The sequence below is a fragment of the Cucurbita maxima genome, unplaced genomic scaffold (genome assembly GCF_002738345.1).
Source record: "Cucurbita maxima cultivar Rimu unplaced genomic scaffold, Cmax_1.0 Cma_Scf00039, whole genome shotgun sequence".
NCBI lineage: Eukaryota > Viridiplantae > Streptophyta > Magnoliopsida > Cucurbitales > Cucurbitaceae > Cucurbita > Cucurbita maxima.
Window position 1 is genome coordinate 1,434,737 of NW_019272055.1, and position 21,907 is coordinate 1,456,643.

Sequence of the window (21,907 nt, forward strand, 5' to 3'; positions counted from 1 at the left end):
AGAAATTGACAAGTTCCACTAGTACTTTTACGATCAAGTAAGCTTCCGGCAAAATCTGCATCAGAATATCCTACCAATTTAAATTCAACATTTCTAGGATACCACAATCCTAGATCAATAGTTCCAAGCAAATATTTAAATATTCTCTTAACGGCATGTAAATGAGATTCCTTAGGACAAGATTGAAATCTAGCACAAAGACATACACTAAACATAATATCGGGTCTACTAGCGGTCAAGTAAAGTAAAGATCCAATCATACCTCGATAAGCTTTAATATCCACACTTTTACCTTTTTCATCCTTGTCAAGCTTAGTGGATGTGCTCATGGGAGTTCTTGCAATCTTACCTCCATTGAACTTGAATCTTTTGAGCAAATCTTTAGTGTATTTCTCTTGATTGATGAAGATACCATTCTTGAGTTGTTTGATTTGAAGTCCAAGAAAGAAACTGAGTTCTCCCATCATACTCATCTCAAACTCACTATGCATACATTTAGAAAATTCTTCACATAAAGAAGGATTAGTAGAACCAAATATGATATCATCCACATATATTTGCACTAATAGCATATCGTTTTCTTTAATCTTAATAAAGAGTGTAGTGTCGAGTTTGCCCATTTTAAAATCATTCCCAATAAGAAAATTACTAAGTCTATCATACCAAGCTCTTGGAGCTTGTTTTAAGCCATAAAGAGCCTTTTTCAACTTATAGACATGATGAGGAAATTCTACATTTTCAAATCCGGGAGGTTGTTCTACATAAACTTCCTCCATAATATAACCATTCAAAAATGCACTTTTCACATCCATTTGATATAATACAAAATTTTTGTAAGAAGCAAAAGCAAGTAACATTCTAATAGCTTCTAATCTAGCAACGGGTGCAAAAGTTTCTTCATAATCTATGCCTTCCTCTTGACAATAACCTTGAGCTACAAGCCTAGCTTTATTTCTAATGATATTCCCATTTTCATCCATTTTATTTCTAAAAACCCATTTGGTTCCAATAATAGAAGTATTAGATGGCCTATGGACTAATTCCCAAACTTTGTTCCTTTCAAATTGATTTAGCTCTTCTTGCATGGCTAAAATCCAAAACTCATCATTTTCGGCATCCTTAAGACTTTTTGGTTCAATTTGAGAAACAAAAGCAAGATTATTAAATAAATTAATAGAAGAGCGAGTTTTCACACCTTGTTCGAGATCACCAAGAATCAAGTCCTTGGGATGAGACAAGGCATACCTCCATTCTTTTGGCATTGATGAAAAACCTTCTTCCTTTAAGCTCATCTCTTCTTTACTCGTAACAATTTCTTTGCCGTTGTCACTAACGAGTAAATCTCCAAAATTTCTTTCTAAATCATCACTACAAATAGACTCATTAGAAATATTATTGCAAGATTCATCAAATACCACATGCATAGATTCTTCAATAACTAAAGTTCTCCTATTGAAAATTCTATAAGCTTTACTAGTAGATGAATAGCCAAGAAAAATACCAATATCCGTTTTTGAATCAAACTTTCCAAGCTTTTCTTTGTTGTTCAAAATAAAACATTTACAACCAAAAACTTTGAAATACCCAACATTTGGAATTTTGTTATGCCAGAGTTCATAAGGAGTTTTATTTAATGAAGGTCTAATTAAAACTCTATTTAAAATATAACAAGCGGTATTAACGGCTTCCGCCCAAAAATATTTAGGTAAATCATACTCATTTAACATTGATCTAGCAAATTCTTGTAAAGTACGATTTTTCCTTTCAACCACACCGTTTTGTTGAGGAGTCCTTGGAAAGGAGAATTCATGAGAAAAACCATTATCTTCACAAAATTTTTCAAAGGCAACACTGTTAAATTCTCCCCCATGGTCACTCCTAATTTTAGTAATTAAAAACCCTTTTTCATTTTGAACTCTTTTTACAAAACTAGCAAATCTTTTCAAAACATCATTCTTATGTTTTATCATCAAAACCCAAGTAAATCTTGAAAAATCATCCACTATCACAAAAGCATAATAATTTCCACCATAACTAGCTATTTTAGAAGGGCCAAATAAGTCTATATGGAGTAGTTGAAGAGGTCTAGTAGTAGAAATCATATTTTTAGATTTGAAAGAAGACTTAGTTTGCTTACCCATTTGACAAGCGTCACAAATTTTATCTTTTTCAAATTTAAGTTGAGGGAGACCTCTCACTAATGAATTTTTTTGAAATATTTGAAATCAAGTACATACTAGCATGTCCTAGTCTTCTATGCCATAGCCAAGAGTTATCAATCAAAACCGAAAGACATTTATCATTTGTAGGACAATCATTCAAATCAATAGTATACACATTATCGTCTCTATTTCCTACAAACAAAACTTTTCTATCACTAGCATTTTCAATTATGCAATTATTCTTATCAACTACAACTCTAAAACCTTTATCACATAATTGACTAATGCTAAGTAAGTCATGCTTTAAACCATCAACTAACAATACATTTTTAATGAGAGTACAAGAGTCATTACCTATAGTACCCTTACCAATTATTTTACCCTTCTTGTTATCACCAAAGGTTACTAAGCCACCATCCTTCTTGGAAAGATTGACAAACTTGGATGGATTACCCGTCATGTGTCTTGAGCAACCACTATCCAAGTACCACTTATTTTTCTTGGAGGCTTTCAAACAAACCTAAAAACAAAGATATTCAAAATTGACCTTTTGGTACCCATACTTGTTTGGGTCCTAGAAAGTTAGTATTCACAAATTTAGGAATCCATTTCATATTTGCATTCATATTAAAGACATTGTATTTAGATAAGTAACAAGAATAATCTTTATGTCCAAACTTACCACACGAGAAACAAACGACATTATGCAAGAATTTATTTCTTGGACTAAATTTGTGTATTCTATTTTTATTCGAAAAATTATTTTCTAAAACATTGTTAAACTTTGTATTTTGAGAAACTTTTCTTCCTAAATGAATATTTTGAGAATTTTTCAATTTAAAGCACTTAGGTCTAATATGACCTTCAACACCACAATAATGACATATAGGCACAAATCTAGATTTATCATACTTAGATACAAATTTACATGTGTTAGATTTAGGCAAGATAGGGGATGCTTTAACAAAGATTGTTTTAGAACTTGAAGGTGTAGAACATTCATCAATATAGCCTAATCCTCTTTTATCACCATATGACTTACCTCCTTCAAGTATTTTATCTAATTTTTGAGCACCTATTGTTAACATTTTAATAGATTCCTTAGCCCTACCAAGTTCTTGCAAATTATTTGATTCATTCTCTTTGAGCAATTTAATTAATTTATCTTTTTCACCACAATCATGCTCAAGAGTCTTGACTTTATCAATTAATGCATTTTTCTCATCACAATCAAATACATGCTTTTCACAAGGTACATCAATTTTAACAATATTATGATCCTTCTCCTTCAAGCAAGAAATTTCATTTAGCAAAGACTTATTTTCAATAATTGAAGTCTTATATTTCTTTTTAAGCACAACATACTTTGAACTAAGTTTTTCTAAATCAATTGTCATCTCATCAACAAGTTTAAATAATTCATGATAAGAAAGAGATTCAAGAGTTACCTCATCTTCTTGTTCATCTTCTTGTTCATCCTCTTTGTCACTATGAGCCATGAAGCAAAAATTTGCAACTTCTTCATCACTTCCACTTGCACTTTCATCACTATCATCCCAAGTAGCCTTCATTGCTTTCTTCTTGGATTTCTTAGATGATTTGAGGAGAGGACAATCCGTTCTTATATGACCCGGCTTTTTACATTCATAACATATTACCTCATCGTTTTTGCTCTTTTCACCTTTTGACTCTTTTTGATTTGTGAAATGTTTTTTTAATTGTTTCTTCCTTTTAATAAAATTTTTATACTTACGTGTGAAGTAGGCGACATCATCTTCATCAAGGACGTCCTCATCTTCAGAGTCAACTTTGATGGATTTTAGGGCTATACTTTTCTTCTTTTTGGATTCTTCTTCCATGTGCCCGTTCATGGTAATCTCATGTGTCATGAGAGAACCAATGAGTTCATCCAAAGGAAGCTTTGTGAGATCCTTTGCTTCTTGAATCGCCGTCACTTTTGCCTCCCAACTTTTAGGCAGAGACCTAAGAATTTTTCTTACATTTTCGGAGGTAGAATATACTTTTCCAAGATTTTTCAAAGCATTTAAAATATTAGTAAATCTAGTAAACATATCACCAATAGGTTCATTTTCCTCCATTTTAAATAGTTCATAATTATGAACTAACATGCTAATTTTTGTTTCTTTAACTTGATTGGTTCCCTCATGAGTTACTTCAAGAGTTTTCCAAATTTCATATGCCGAAGAACACATACATACTCTATTAAATTCATCATTACTTAAGGCACAATACAGACAATTGATAGCACTAGCATTCAAAGAACATTTTTTCATATCATGCTCATCAAATTCATTTTCTAATTTAGGCACCTCAATATTATTAACAATTTTTATTGGAATGTAAGGACCATTACTAACATTTAACCACAATTGATAATCAACGGATTGCAAATAAATTTTCATCCTAGCTTTCCAACATGTATAATTTGTTCCATCAAAATAAGGTGGCCTAGAAGTTGATTGTCCTTCACTAAAACCATTTTTAACACGTAGGTTTGCCATAAGCTCGAACAATAAAGTTTAGATAAAAAATCTATAGGAGCAACCTGCTCTGATACCAATTGTTGGATCGGTATGGCAACCCTAGAGGGGGGGTGAATAGGGTTTTAACGATAAAAGTGTTTAAACTTGATTAATTTTTCTAATGATAAAACTTTTTACAAATAAGTAGAAGATGATAATTACTAAAACAAAATAATTCAAGTCAAAACAATAATCAAGTAGAACATGCAATAAACATAATAATAATCTTGAAATTAAATAGGAAAGAGTTAGAGAAAATGACACCGTAGTTTTATAGTGGTTCGGTCAAACTCGACCTACTCCACTCCCCAAGCGCCTCTTGGGAATTTGAATAAAGAACTTTTCCGACTCTTTCCACGGATCAGAGCCAAACCGGTACACCGCTCTTTTTACGAGTTCAAGAGCAAACTCAATCCTTTCAACGACGCAGGATCAAACCGATACAAGTATTTGAGTTTGATAATAACACACCACAACTCTCTCAAAGAGTAGATTTACAATTTGGGATACTGACAACTATTTCCTCACAATATAATAATAATCCCTCTCAAGAATAAGATGAAAAGAAATAAACTTGTAAGCTTGGAGAGAGCAATAAACAATGGAGACTTTGAACAAATGAGGATTGAAGAATGTATGTAAGTTGTATATATTAAAAATGTGGGGAAGATGAGTTTATATAGAGGAGAAAAGTGGCAAAATGTAGGATTGAATATTGACCATTGGATTGTGTTAGGAATAATGGAAGGTGGAGATTAAAAGTAATTAAGTAAGAAAATTTTCTAAATTCATTTATTTCAAAATTTTAATATAATAGTAATATAATATAATAATAATAAAAAGTTATGTGAGTAACGGTAAAATGTAATTCAAAATTTATTATAAATATAATAATATAATAATAATAAAAATGATGTGAGTAACTACCAAAATTTTAAAATATAATAATATAATAATATAATATAGTAATAATAAAATTCGATGTGAGTAACGGTTATATTCAAATTTATATTTGTAAAAACAATTTTTATTTAGAAATGTAATAATAAGAAAAACTCCACCATGTGTTATTCTTCCAATATTATAAATGTCATACTTTGATATATTTTGATTTGTCCATCATTTTGATTTTGTTGCCACATCATCACGTCGGGTATGTTGTCTCGACTCTAATTTCTTCGTTTTAGCTCTGATTTGAGTAATTGAAAAGTTGTTGTAATCGTTATTCCCGACCTTATACTGTGGACAGTTCAAAAAACTGAAAATAGTTAATAATTAAAAGTAGGTTTGTTATCATCAAAACATCAATAATTAATTCATTGAAATTAATTAATGTGAGATCAAGGGCCAATAAGCCAACAAATATATTGTCATAAAACTGAAGACAATTAAAATATGGACACTTATAAATTAGTTAAAGTAAAAAAATATAAAGATAGATCATGAAATTAAAAAAACAATAAAAATGATTAGTTTAAAAATACTATATATAATAAGAATAAATAATATTATAATTAAAATAACCTCAATCATGAAGTTAGACATGATGTAGTAAGAGAGCCGTAAATTATTAAAAAAATAAAATATATATATATATAAATTGTGATATAATAATGTTGTAATAGATACATTATAATAGAATTACTTGTCTCAATTTTATAACAAACTCTTTAAATCAATTGAAACTAATTTTTTATAATCCAATTTTGTTTCACTCATTTAGGGTCAAAAAAAAATTCCTAAAATAATAAAAAATTCCCTCCCATACTAAAAAATATATTTAAAAAATTAGAAACTACAAATAATAAAATAAAATATTAAGGTTTTGTTAATATATATATATATATATATATAAATAAAAGAAACTAAACAAAATTAAAAACTAAAAATAAAGAAATTAAAACAATAAAAAGAATTAATGTATTTGATTAGCATAAAACTAAGTATGAGTGTTTTAAGTTGAAGACAAATTACCACTCTAGCAAACCTAATGTATATTTTATATATTTTTATTTGGCTCGGGTCAACCTTTGAGGGCTTTGTCCTATGAACCCAAAACCAAACCGACTTAGTTCGGGGTCAGAAAAATAAACCCAATCTAGCGAAAAGCTAATCCAACCCAACCCTTGTAGTTCGGGTTGGGTTTGTCCAGGTTTTCGGGTTGAATGTACACCCGTAACCAAACTCATCTCCCAAATGTTCCCATGTGGTGTATTTAAAATGCGAGTTTAAGTATAAATTCACTCAACATTCAACTGATGAGGATGAAAAATGTAGTTTTTATACTCACCTATTGAGTTAATAGAAAACAATCTCTCTTACCTCACTAACCTGTATTTAAATGAAAATGTTAAATTGGTTTAATAAACATTTATACGAGGTACATACAGGTTTGAGGGTCAAATTAAGGATAGAAAACTATCTCAATTATAGGCCTGACTTCCAAATCTAGTAAAAAAGGATAGAAAAATGTCTCAATTATGGCTCGACTTTCAAATCCAAAGATGACATGGAGCCTCTCTAAAACATTCTCATATGGTGTATTTGAAGTGCGGGTTCGACTTCACAAGTTTGGATATTGATAGTCTAATTCTTAAAGTTTACTTTAGGATAAAATTTTGATCAATTAGGTGAGACACATTTTAATTTTAATTTTAAGAAAAATTGGAGTGTATTAAATGGACTATTGAGAAAAAATTGGAGTAGAGAGTGAAATAATTCATCTCTCAAACGTTTTCATGTGGTGTATTTGAAGTGTGGGTTCGAGTTCACAAGTTTGAGCTTAAGTAGTCTAGTTTAGGTGCAAATTATTTTTGACTAAAGTTTAGGTAGATTAAGTGATGCACATTTTAATTTTTGTAATAAGAAATGTAATAAGAAAGAATTGCAGTGTTAATCCGCTTCTCTGAAAAAACATAGCCATAGTCTTACATGTTTAAATACGAAGTATTGAAATTTAGAGAAAATAACAACAATACAAAATAATTTAAAACTATTAAATGCAAAACAATCTATTCTAACCTACGCTTAATTTTTTAAATATAAGTATATCCTATTCACTTGCCACAGTCTCGGCTCACGATACCCCCGTACTCTGCACATATGCGTCTTGCCTTTACCTGAAAAATGACGTAGCACACGACCTGAGTATTTTGAACAATTCTCAATAAGTGGGCCCACTATAGGTGGCCATGCAAATGCAAATACATGCAATCATGCTCTTGGGAGCTATCTCTATTCTCTAGGGGTGGCCTCCAGTCTCGGACAAATTGAATGTATAGTACTTCCCTACACACGACCCACACGTGCGAGTGTGAATCCCTAGTGGGCTTGCACACCCCCTGGACCATCTAGTCAAAATAATCTATAGCGACGTTCGGAGGTCAGCGGAACCTGATAGTGTCATGCTCTCCATGAACACCACCATTATCATACTATGCACGTCCACACTCATCATCTTTGGGGAATTATCGCTATGCTTATGAACATACAATATGCATGAGGTCCCTCTAAATTCCATATTATCATCTGTTACTGTATATTGTCCTTTTTGTCCTCTCTTGGAAAATAAAAAAGATTTATGATATCCTTTTATTGTGTTTCTTCTTCGTAAACAACAGATTTTCCACAAACCACTAATACTTGAATAACCATTTGCTTTATTTACTCAGTGAGGAGGAAAATGCAAGGTTTCTGGAATTACAAATTAACATGGTTAGGTGAGCAACTGGGCCTCCCATCCTTTGAAGATACCAAAAGGAGTGGGAGGTGTGGTGGTGACCACCTCTATCTAAGAGCTATCTTTTGGATCTAACACAACCCTCTAAGTCTCTGATACCATCTGGATTCTTAATGATGAGAGCTCTAACATTTACATAAACTCTGTCATCCTAGCTTAATTTACAATACAAATAATTAAATTACAAGTAGTAGACAAGATATGGGCTCTTGTCAACTACATTGAAAACGTTTGAAAAGAAATGGTAGATGACAACCTATACATAAAAGTTAAAATAAAGAAAAGGAAATAATTTACCATATTTATCACAGGAATGGATGAGAAGAAGAAATAAAGGGAAACAAAAAAGCAAATAATTTGTTAGGAAGACAAATTTGAAGGAGGGAAAAGATAAAGTTAAAGGAAGAGGAGAAGGAATATGTCAAACATTCATTTTCGGATTTATTTATTTATTTTTACACATAGTTTAACTACTATTCGGTCTTTTGTAAATGTAGATTTTTAACAATGTGGTTGAGAATCCAAAAATGGATTAATGAGATCATAGATTGTATCTTCTTCTCCTTCTATTATAAAAGGAGAAGATGTTGAACCTGGCTTCTTGAAGAAGCGGTTGGAAATCAGCTTCTAAAGTTGTCTGAGCTAATGCAGCAACATAGACTTTGAATTGAGAAACTCGATGGTTTTCTTTTTAGATAAATCTTGAAAGTGACCATTCTCAGATAACAAGACCTTCACTGTTTTGAAATTTGCTTGAGTATAGGTGTATTTATCCCACCATTTGATTTTGATTACTTTGGAAACCTGTTTTACTTGATCTTCAGTTTCCTTTATATGGAAATTCCAGGTTAGAATCCGAGGAATTTGAAAATATACGCTAAAGTACATATTTAAATGGAAATGAAGTTTTGAAGATATTTTGAATGAAGTAATGGAATAATTCCCGTATCAGAACGAGAAATATATCGCAGATCCAAAGATATTCTACATTTGATAAACCAAAATGGATAATGGATTTTGTGAGCATTCTGGCAGAATTGAATGAACCCTGAATGCTCGTAATTTTGATACCAAATGACGTTGAACCATGTCATCTGATAATCTCTATACGAGAACGAATGCGGAACAAAAGGTTTTGAAAAAGTTTTTTTGTATATGGATCTTGATTCTAATACGTCAGGGTTCATTAGCGATATTTTAGGGGTCATCGCAACTTGGAATATGAGTAATTTTGACGGACTTAGTGTCTACCAAAATGAATTCATAAAACTTTCTGGTTTTATGAAGGTCTTCCTAGATATAGAAGAATCCTGATGGATATGCTTTTTTGATGACCTCATTGATCTTTGATAGTCATATTCTGGTTTTACCAGAGCTTCTGATAGAGATACAGATTTTTGAAAATAAGTCCTGATTTTAGGAACTGGAGAAAATCGAACGGGAACCACCGCGTTCGAGTAGGTTGAGGGGATAGAAGGTCCTTTTGAAGCGGAAGAGAAAGTAGGTTTTGATGGAGTAACGACAGATGACCATATTAAAGAGGCAGAAGACCTCGTCGGAGTGATAACCTCCGCTTGGTTTTTAACAAGTTTTGCTCTAGATCTGATCACCAGTGTGAAACTAGCATCCATAGCATGACTATCAGCTGTCATTGGAGTAGGGGTGTTCGAAGGAGCAATGAGCTTCTTCCTTTTTTCCACGATCTTTCTTCGGATCATTGCATTATGAAGGAGAGTGGTTAGGGAGAGTATTTTTTTTTAGAGTATTTTTTTTGAGAGTATGAACAGAGAGGTAGTCGGGTAAGGGATTTTCGATCCCTTTTACACGCAAAATTTGAAAATCGAAGCAAGATAAAATTGCTTGTAGCAAAAAATTGATTTAGATACTAAATTCTTCCCATCCTTTTCTAAAACAAATTTGGATGCTCTGGAATCTGTTTTCATTACAAAGTTTTTGTTAATTAAATCACTTTGAAATTTGAGTAGTATTGAAAGTATTTCTTTTTTTACAATTTAGTAATTTTTTTTTAGTAGAATTCCATATTCTCAAATTAAAGTTTACCATGGATTCTTTCTTATTAAGACTCTTCAGGATTCCTTTATATCCTATATTGGATGTGTCGGTCTCCACTATTAAACTAACCTTAGGTTTATAGAGATAAACACGGAATTGATTTGACAAAAGATTTGATTTTTTGGATTGTTTTGGTGTGTTCTCCAGGGGGTTTGAACTCTTTTTTAGTCTTTGAAGAAGGTGGTTTGCAAATGGGTCTGATATTTTGTAGGAAATCAGACACATAATTGATACATCCCAAAAATCTTTGGAGTTGGGTTTTATTCGTGATTTGATCGAAAAAATTTTAGGCGAACTTAATAGATCTTTCAATGGGTTTAATTAAACCAAATGAATTTCAAATAAAAGAAAACCTATTTTTGTTTGAAAGAGTAATTTTTTGTTTAGACACAACTAAACCATTTGTTTTGACTGTTGTAAAAAATGTTTTGTTTGAAAATCGTTAATATAAACAATTGAAAAGTCTTGAAAAGGATTGAAAATATCATTCATAATTTTTTGAAATTCGGATGGAGCGTTTTTTTAGCTCAAATAGCATAACGTTACATTCGTTTGTCCGAAAGGGCATAAAGCTCTTGTCATTAAGTGTTCATATGGTATCAGAGCCTCAAATTTGTAAGCGAAGAGGAGTTACTCAACCTTTAAGTGTTAGTGCTGAGAGAAAAAAGAAGATAAGAGAAATTCAGAGGAATTTAGAGTATGTGATAAGCTGAGCAAATATCCTTTGTGTTCCAGGTAGTAAGACGCGGGAAGCATAGTAAGTCTGTTGGCATGCTTGGGTGCTTAGTCATACAAAAGATTCCAAAAAATATTTTATCATCAACCTGACATCTTTATTAAAGACAAAATGAAGATTGACAACTTGTTAGCTACACGATGAAGGCTTACATGTGATGTCTCAATTATGTGTTTGATTTCCTTCATAATATCATACCCATGTCTTAATTATGTGTCTGATTTCCTTCATAATATCATTACCCATTTGCAAACCACTTCTTGAAAGACTAAAAAAGAAAACAAAACCCTGGAATGAAGAACACACCAAAACAGTCCAAAAAATCAAATTCCCTTGTCAATCAATTATGTGTTTATCTCTATAAACTCTAAGGCTAATTTAATAGTGGAGACTGATGCATCTAATATAGGATATGGAGGAATCCTGAAACAGTCTTTTGACAAGAAAGAATCCATTGTTCGCTTTCATTCGAGAATATGGAATTCTACTAAAAAAAATTATTCAACATAAGAAATAAATACTTTCTATAGAAATTTCAAATTAATTTAATTAACAAAAACTTTATTATCAAAACGGATTCAAGAGCATCCAAATTTGTTTTAGAAAAGGATGTGAAGAATCTCGTATCTAAATAAATTTGTGCTAGATGGCAAGCAATTTTATCTTGTTTCGATTTTTAAATTTTGCCTATAAAAGAAATCGAAAATCCATTAGCCAACTACCTCTCAAGAGAGTTCTTACTCTCAAACAAATACTCTCCTTAACCATTCTCCTCCATCTTGCGATGCCCATTGCTTCTTCGAACATTCTTATTCCAATGACAGCGGAAGTAATGCTATCGATGTTGGTTTCACACTAGTGACTAGATCCAGAGCAAAATTTTCTAAAAAACAAGCGGATGTTATCACTCTGATGAGGCTTCTGCCTATTCAACACGGCCATCTGTCGTTACTCCATCGAGACCTACTGTCTCTTCCATTTCAAAGGGACCTTCTGACCCCTCAACCTACTCGGATGCGGTTGTTCCCGTTCGATTTTCTCTGGTTCCTGAACTCAGGACTTACTTTCAAAAATCTGTATCTCTACCAAAAGCTCGGGTAGAACCACAATATGACGATCCAAAAATCAGTGAGGTCGTCAAAAAGTATATCCATCGCGATTCTTCTATATCCCGAAAGACCTCCATAAGACCAGAAGGTTTTATGAATTCATCTTGGTAGACACCAAGTCGGTTGAAATTACTCATATTCTGAGTTGCGATGACACTTCAAAAATCGCATACTCAAAATTAAAAAAAAAAAAATCAAAACCTTTTGTTCCTCATTCGTTCACGTATCGAGATTATCAGATGGCATGATTCAACGTCATTTGGTATCAAAATTACGAGCATTCATGGTTTATTCAATTCTGTCAGAATGCTCACAAAATCCATTATTCATTTTGATTTATCAAATGGTAGAATATTTTTGGATTTGACAAAGATATATTTCCCATTCCGATATAGAAATCGTTCCATAACTCCATTTCCACTGATTATCAGCTTGAGTATATATTTTCAAATTTCTTGAATTCTAACTTGGAATTTCTAGATGAAGGAAACTGTAGTCAACTAAAACCGGTCTTCAAAGTAATCAAAATCAAATGGTGGAATCCTTATACGAACGCAGATCTCGAAGCAGTGAAGGTCTGGTTATCTGACAATGGTCACCTTTAAAATTTATCTAAAAAAGAAAACCACTACTGAGTTTCTCAATTCAAAGTCTAGGCTGCTTGGTGCATTAGCCAGACAACTTCAAAAGCTGATTTCCAAAAACTTCTCCCTTTAAGAGGCGGGCAGGTTCAACCTCTCCTCCTTCTATCATCTCAATGATCCATTTTTGGATTCTCAATCCGTGTTAAAAATTGCCATTTACAAAAGACTCAATAGTAGTTAAACTATTTAAAAAAAAATTAAAAAAATCCAAAAATGAATGTCTTCGAACATATTCCTTCTACTTTTCATTCAATTTATCTTTTTTCTCTCTCAAATTTGTCTTCCTCACAAAATATTTGCTCTTTTGTTTCCTATTCTTTATTTCCTTTTTCTCATCAATGAATGGATGAATATGGTAAATTATTTCCTTTTCTTTATTTTAACTTTTATGAATAGGTTGTCATTTACCATTTCTTTTCAAACCTTTTCAATGTATGTGGATAAGAGTCCATATCTCTCTACTACTTGTTATCTAATTATTTCTATTGTAAATTAAGATAGGATGGCGGAGTTCATGTAAATGTTAGAGCTCTCGTCATTAAGCGTCCAAATGGTATATATAACACATGCCGAAGCAATTTGAATCTTAGGCACTTTTAGAACATCAATTATAGTAAATAACTAGCATGTTCATAAGTATTAAAACTTACTGAGTTTGAATACTAACCTTTTGTAGTTCAAATTCCTTTTTCCTCACGAACCGATTTCGAACCACCATTAGTGTCTTCTCCACTATCCTTCGGCCTTAGAACGGGATTGTAGAATCCGGTGAGTGACTAAACTTGGGAGGGATTTTGTATATATGAAGATAGTGTTTGCGAGAGGTTTTTCACCCACAAGAAGAACTTTCATGTATTATGATCACTCTATTTATAGAGTTATGTTTGCATGTTCATGAAAATTTGAGATCACCAAATTTTGACACTCAAAATTCCACTCAAATGTTTATGATTATGTGGCAAGCATGCTTAGTTAACCAAATTTTGACACTCACAATTCAACAAATTTGTGGAGTTTATTTGGCAAGCATGCAAGTTTGGTTAAACCAAATTTTGACACTCAAAATTCAACAAATTTGTGGAGTTTATTTGGCAAGCATGCAAGTTTGGTTAAACCAAATTTTGACACCTCAAAATTCCACTAACATGTATTTTTCCATTAAATGAAGTCAACATTTTGGCTTTCTTCATTTTGATTCACCAATCAATTTGAATTATTAATTTCAAATTAAAGTAATATTTAATATTAATTAAACTATTTAATTAATATTTAATATTAATTAAAATGACAATTCCAATTAATTCCGGCACATATTTGATTAAGATATTAAATCTTATTTAAATATCTCAGATTCTCTCTTTTTGTTTAATTCGTAAATAAAACAAAAATGCGGTTAAATATATCATATATATGTAGCGCATTCTCCCTAATTTGAATTCGAACACTTCGAACTCACTCGTCACACTGTTCTATGGTTTAGTCCGATATGAGCTGCAGAGAAACCTAATGGACCTATAGATCATGGGCTCCAACGATCCAAGATTAACCAGTTAAACTCATTTACCTTGTTAACCAACATTCGTTAACTACTAGAACATTCCACAATAGCCTAGTAGTTGCACTCCCCTCACTATAGATATATTTCTGTCCATTTGATATAACCATGATTAGTAAGTCGATCCTTCACAGGTTGTTCGTAACAAGAGCTGAGTCAATTTACCCTTTTACCCTTGAAGTTACTTCTTGTTTCTTATGTCTCACTGATTCTCTAATGAACAATTGGTTTGTGGTTTAACTAGTAAACCGGATCCCTCTCAAACCAATGAGAGGGTGGGACCCCTTGTTCAAGACCTAGAGTCAGTACTTAAGGGAACTACCTCTCTTCTATCCCTAAAAGTGGGTAGGAGTGAATTCCATCTTGCACCCCACGTCCCTAGCTATATATCCAGTCTTACCCCTGAAATGAGAGGCCTATTGAGTCGGCGAACTTGAGCCACTCTCAGCTATGCAAATCTAAGGATAATTTTGAATAAACAAGAGTTCATGGTTAGCTCAGGATTAAGATCGAGTTACCTAGGTTATCGAATGAAAAGAAAATCAATCTCAAAAGTAAACAACATTATAAAGTGAGAATGATTTTCTTCATGGTTCGATCTTATGCAATACTCCTTGCATAAGACGCCCCACTCACATGGACAATTTTAGTGATCACATTGTTTATATCATATACAAAAGTGGGCCACATCCATAGTGTCCCCAGAATAAGGTACTCAGCCTTATCCTTATACTATAGATCATTTTGACTATATACTTGAACTTGATCAACTCTTATGTCTCTACATATAGTTCAAGTAATCATACTATAGCCAGAGTGTTCTTAGTTTATTGGATTTAGATTAATGATCGTAAAGTTTACTTTATTCAATAACAATCTTTACTGAAAACAACAATAATAACTTTATTGAAAATAGAACATGTTTTTGTTTAAAAACTATGAGTTTTAGGATATAAAACCCAACAATCAGAGCCTCAAATTTGTGAGGGAAGAGGAGTTACTCAATCTTTAAGTGTTAGTGCTGTGAGTAATGAAGAAGATAAGAGAAATTGAGAGGAATTTGGAGATTTTTTCCTCTCATGTTTATAAAAAGAAAAAGAGGATGCTAGTACCATGATGTTTGTAAGAGAGTTTATTTATTTATTTATTTATTTACAACAGCAGGTTGCTATATTTTTTTTTTGTCCTCTTTTTTGTTTGAACTTTTCTTTTGGTTGGTGCTTTAGCTTGAAGTTTTGTGAGAAGGTACACAACCATCAAATTCATGCAAATGAGGGTGAACAAGGTACTCTATGACAACATACATCGAAAAAGATTAACTTTGTTACTAATCACACCCTAGTATGTACCAAGTGTAATTAGCTTTCTTAATACATTAAATTAGCCTTTTTAACCATATCAAAATCCTCCTAATTCATCTACAAAAATTGGCTACTTCCTTGGGGAATGTAAGTCATGAACGGACAAAAAGTAAAATAAAATCTAAAAAACTATCATGCGAAGGAAAGTGAAGATAACTATTTAAAAACAACTATAAGTGCATAAATAAGAAGAGAAGAAACTAAATTGGTTCCCGGGAGTTTGTTACCTGTTTACCAATCTTTGTTAACTTCGTTTGCCATAAAATATTTTATTTTTTAGTTTTCTAAGCTCAAAGAGGCAATGCCTCATTTTACTTCTCCACCTAAGTTCGGCTTGAGTCTCTATCCATTCACTATTATGGGTCTCCTTTCATCTCCATGTTTTATCGTTATTGCTGTATAAGGAGTGACCTTTTCAACTATAAACAGACCAGGCCATCTTGATTTTAATTTTCCATGGAATAATTTAAGCCTTGAGTTTAATAGCAACACTCTTTGTTCTTTTTAGAATTTCTTGGGCCTAATTTTGTTGTCATGCCACTTTTTTGTTTTTTCTTTGTACGTCTTAACATTTTCGTAGACTAGGTGCTTAAATTCGTCCAACTCATTTAGTTGCATTCGTCTCAAGTCTCCATCTGTTGCATAGTCAAAATTGAACTTCTTTAATGCCCAAAATGCTTTATGCTCCAATTCTAGGGGTAGATGGCATGCCTTTCTAAAACAAGCTTGTAAGGGGACAATCCTAAAGGGGTTTTGAAGGCTTGTCCAATATGCCCATAATGCATCATCAAGTTTCACTAACTAATTTCTCCGGTTGGGTTGTATCACTTTTTCCAAAATATTTTTAATTTCTCTGTTGAAGACCTCTATTTGTCTATTAGTTTGTGGATGATAAGGTGTCGCCACTCTATGTTTTAAATTGTATCTCTCTAAAAGGCTATTCATCAATCTATTCACAAAGTGTGTTCCCTCATCACTGATTAATGCCCTTGGTACACCAAACCGAGTGAATATGTTCCTTTTTAGAAACTTGAGTACAGTCTTTCAATTGTTGGATGGACAAGCTACTGCTTCCACCCACTTGGACACATAGTCTACAGCCATTAGAATATATAAATTTCCAAGAAGGCGGAAATATACCATAAAGTCAATGCCCAAAACATCAAAAAGCTCTACTTCTAAATTGGAATTTAGGGGTAGCTAATTTTTCTTACTAATGTTTCTCGTCCTTTGGCATTGATCACAACCCTTGTAAAACTCTTTCCCATCTTTAACAATTGTTGGCCAATAGAAACCCGATTGAAATACCTTGGTTGTTGTCCTTTGCCCTCCAAAATGACCTCCATATGGGGATGCATGACATTGTTCAAGAATTGTTGGTATTTCATTGTCTGGAATGTATCTTCTCATTATGTCGTCTCCACATTGTTTAAAAAGAAAAGGCTCATCCCAAATGTAACTTTTGGATTCGTGAAATTTTTTTTTTCCTTTGCTGATAATTTTTCTCTTCGAGTATGATGTCACAAGCCAAAAAATTTGCTATGTCTGCATACCATGAGGTTACTGCCATTCTGCTACTGCTGTTTATGCCAAGCAGCTGTTCATCTGAGAATGCATCATCAATTTCTTTGCTATTGACCTTTTCTTCCATGTTCTCCATTCTAGATAAGTGATCCGCTACGTGGTTATTATCTCCTTTCTTGTCCACGGTTTCTATCTTGAATTTTTATAACAGTACAATTCATCTAATTAATCTTGGCTTGGCATTCGGTTTCATCATTCGATACTTGATTGCTATGTAGCCAGTGTGCACTTTCACCTTCACTTCAAATAAATAAGCTCTAAATTTTTCAACAGTGAATACTAACCAACAATTCTTTTTCAGTGGTTGTATAATTCACTTGTACCTCATTCAACTTTTTGTTTGCATAATAGATAGGATGAAATATCTTCCCCTTTCTCTATCCTAACATTGCCCTACAGCATGGTCACTAGCATCACACATCACCTCAAATAGTGAATCCCAATCGGGAGTTGACATTATAGAAGCTGTGGTCAACGCTGTTTTTAATGCTTGGAAGACAGTCATGCATTGTTGTCAAAAACAAATTTTCATTTGCCTCCAACAAACTACACAACGTTTTTGCAATCTTGGAGAAATCTTTAATAAACCTCCTATTAAACCCTACATGGCCCAAATAGCTTCTATACCTTTAATTGAAGTAGATGGATGCAATCTTTCTTTACTTCTATCTTGGCTCTATCAACTTCTATTCCTCTTCCTCAGATCTGGTGGCCTAGCACTATTCCCTTATTGACCATGAAATATCATTTTTCCCACAAGATTCTTCTCTTTACATCTTTCTAGAACCTTCTCCAAATTGCATAAACAAGTCTCAAAAGATTCTCCATAAACCAAAAAGTCATCCATGAATATCCCCATGAATGCTTCTACCATATGTGTAAAAATGGTCATCATGCATCGTTGAAATGTTGCTGGAGCATTACACAGTCCAAAGGGCATTCGTCTAAAAACAAAAATTCCATATGAGCATGTAAATGTGTAACGCCTTGCTCCACCGCTAGCAGATATTGTCCTCTTTGTGCTTTCCCTTTCGGGCTTCTCCTCAAGGCTTTAAAACGCGTCTGCTAGGGGAAGGTTTCCACACCCTTATAAATGGTATCAAAGCTAGACACCGAACAATGTGTCAGCCTTCTCGCTATTCCTTGAAGAAGGGTAGACACGAGACGGTGTGCCAATAAGGACGCTGGGCCCCGAAGGGGGGTGGATTTGGTGGCGGTACTCGGACTATGACCCAAAAGATGAAATCGAAAAAAATAAATAAAATAAAAAGAAGATGAAAATAAAAGGATGAAAATCCAATCATATCAAATAGAAGGAAGTGAAGTGTAATTTTCAAATGTTTCAAATTTACAAAAAAGGAAAATATAAATATAAAGGGAATTTACAGACTTCGAAAAAAATCGAAAAGGGACTGACGCTCCAGAACGACCCCCTCTATGACCGCACAACTCTCAAATGCTTCTCTACCTCGACCGATAGCCAGTGAACACTTGAAAAAAAGGGGTAGAAAGGAATGAGTATAAAAATTATACTCAGTAAGCCACCTACTTGTAGGCTCTCATCGCATCCTAAACTTAACAGAACTCTCATGGTCTTATAGTTGACTCTAGAACGTCTGGTTCTAGTCTTAGTCTCTTTGGGGCTCGCCCTTTGGGACTTGCTCTTTGGAGCTTCACTGGTTCTTCGTCCTTTCATTTGATACTTAAGGGTTCTTTATGCTAAGCTGACATGACCGACGTCTCTCTATGAAGCACTACCTCTGCATGGCTATCTAAGACTACATGCCTAGGGGTGTGCTAGTACCTCCTAAGCCCATGACAGTCCCCTGGAGAGCGCGACCTAACTCATTCCCGTGCAGCTAACGAGCTATACGACCTGGGGACACGTTTCCCATGCGAAACGGCTAGGAGCAGTAAGAATCGGTTAAGAACCTCTGGTTTCCTCCACGAAGCTATAGAGGCCGTTTAGACAACTAGCAGTCTAAGAACACTCAAGGTACTTCTTCACCGTGGTGATTTGTTAGGTTCCTAAGGGGAAGGTTGTACCTAAACTGAGTGACTTGTCGCTCCTAACTATAAATCCTTAGGCTTATCATAGTAATGGGTCATGGAAAATAATAGAGTGTGTATGCCAACATCGACTAACATCATCATACATAACTCATGCAAACTAGACACGCATGCGTCACAGGATGATGGCCTCCATTGAGCATCCGAAATGCGGAGTATGCGCTTAGGGGGCGACGTCATCCCTCGAGCGCCCGGGACGCAGAGTTCACAATTTTGACATTAATTAAACATATGCATACGTATAGCGGAAGCATAAAGAATACGAGCAACACCCAGATAATTCATCAAATACGCTCATAACAATCGATCTACTTAGTCTCATTCATAGAGAGATAATCTAAGGCAAATATGGAAAATAACAGAGTGTGCATGTAACCGTCATCTAACATCATCACACATAATTCATGCAAATTAGACATGCAAACTCAATGGGGCGATGGCCTCCATCAGGCACCCAGAAAGCGGAGTTTGCGCTCAATGGGGCGATGTTATCCCTTAAGTGCCCGAAACGCGGAGTTCACCTATTCAACACGAATTAAACATGTGCATCCGTATAACGGAAGCTTAAAGCATAAAAGCAACACTCAGATAATTCACAATTTACCCATCTTCCTTTGAGCATGCATAAACAATTACACACTAAGCGGAAGCATAAAACATGTTTATCTTATCATGGAAGCATATATAATTGGTCATACAACATGTACTTTGCAACCTAAGCTCACAACATAGGAAAGTCCAATCACATAAGGAAACTAATCTAGCATGCATGCATACCAAGGCGATTCCTACAAGTATTTCTTTCTAAGTTCCACGTGGTGACTTACATGGTTGACGTGTGCCCCTTTGCTAGTGTTTCCATGCCCATAAGGTGTCCAAAATATTGATTTTCCCCAATTAGATCCCTATTCGCATAAAAACATCGTTAGAATTGGGATCAGTCAAACAGAAGTTGGACGGACAGAAAACAGAAACTCACGCATTCCCATGTGCTGCCATGCATCCTCACGCACTACCACGCCAGACGAAGTATAGTTGTGGGTGTCACGTGTGGGTAGGGTTGTACACCCAACCCGACCTAACATAAAATATAAGGGTTGGGTTGGGTTGTGTTGGATTTCGGATTTGGGTTGGGTCCATTTTTTTTAACCCGATCTGATTTGGGTTGAATTCAGGTACCAAAAGAAAATGATTGGGTCAACCCGGCCCAACCCGAAAATATTAAAAAAAAAATTAAAGCCCAAAGGCCCGAAGTTTGCCCAATCTACAATTTGTCTAGTCTCTGACCAAAGCCCAAGCCCAAACCTGACATTTCAAAACCCAATAATTTCTTCATTAGTGAAAGAAATTTCTCTCTCGCTCCCTGCTATGTGCTCTTAGGCTTGGCAGTAGGCACCCTCCCTATGCAAGAATGACTGTTATTTTAAATTTCTACACAAATCCAATACATTCCTCTCCCTACCTCTATGCAATTCATTCTTCTCTACAATCCATTCCTCTTTCTACCTCTTTGCAATCCCTTTCTCTCTCTACCTCTCTGCAATCCATTCATCCATTCCTCTCCCTACCTCTCTGCAATCCATTCTGCTCTCAGCCTCTCCACTAAATCCATTCCTCTCCATACCTCTTTGCTCTGACCTCTCCACAAAATACAAATCTCTTTCGATACTTAGTCTCTCACAAAGAATTTGATTTCAATAGCATTCTCTTGAGTTCTTTGTCTTGTTTCTTTCTCGCGCTGTCTTTCTCTCTTTAGTTTCCTAGAACACTATAACGGGTAAGCTTTTTCTCTTTTTGTTATATCCCCTTGCAAAGACTGATGGTATATTTTAACCTTGATGCATTCAATGATAATTGTTCATATTGAGTTAAATGTTTGAATCATAATAGTTCTATTTTACTTTTTATAGATGGAAAACAATAGGTCAACTGTATGTGCAAGTAGGTCTAGTAATTATAATGCATCGAAACCACCATTGGCTACACAATCTAAGTTTAAGAAGAAGAAACCCAGTAAATCAATCGTGTGGGATCACTTTATAAGATTAGAGAACAATATTAAGAGGTGCAAGTGCAACTATTGTTGTAAGGAGTATGCTTGTGATACTAATTCGTGTGGAACTAGTACGTTATGGAAGCACTTAAAAAATCAGTGTAGAAGTACACATATAAGGTGGAGGACAAAGGACAAACCACTTTAAGTTTTAAACGTTCAATAGATGGAAAGGGTGGTAGTAATATTGTTACTTTATTATTTAGTCAAACAAGCTGTAGAGTAGCATGTGCCAAGATGATAATTATGGATTAATTATCATTTAAATTTGTAGAGAA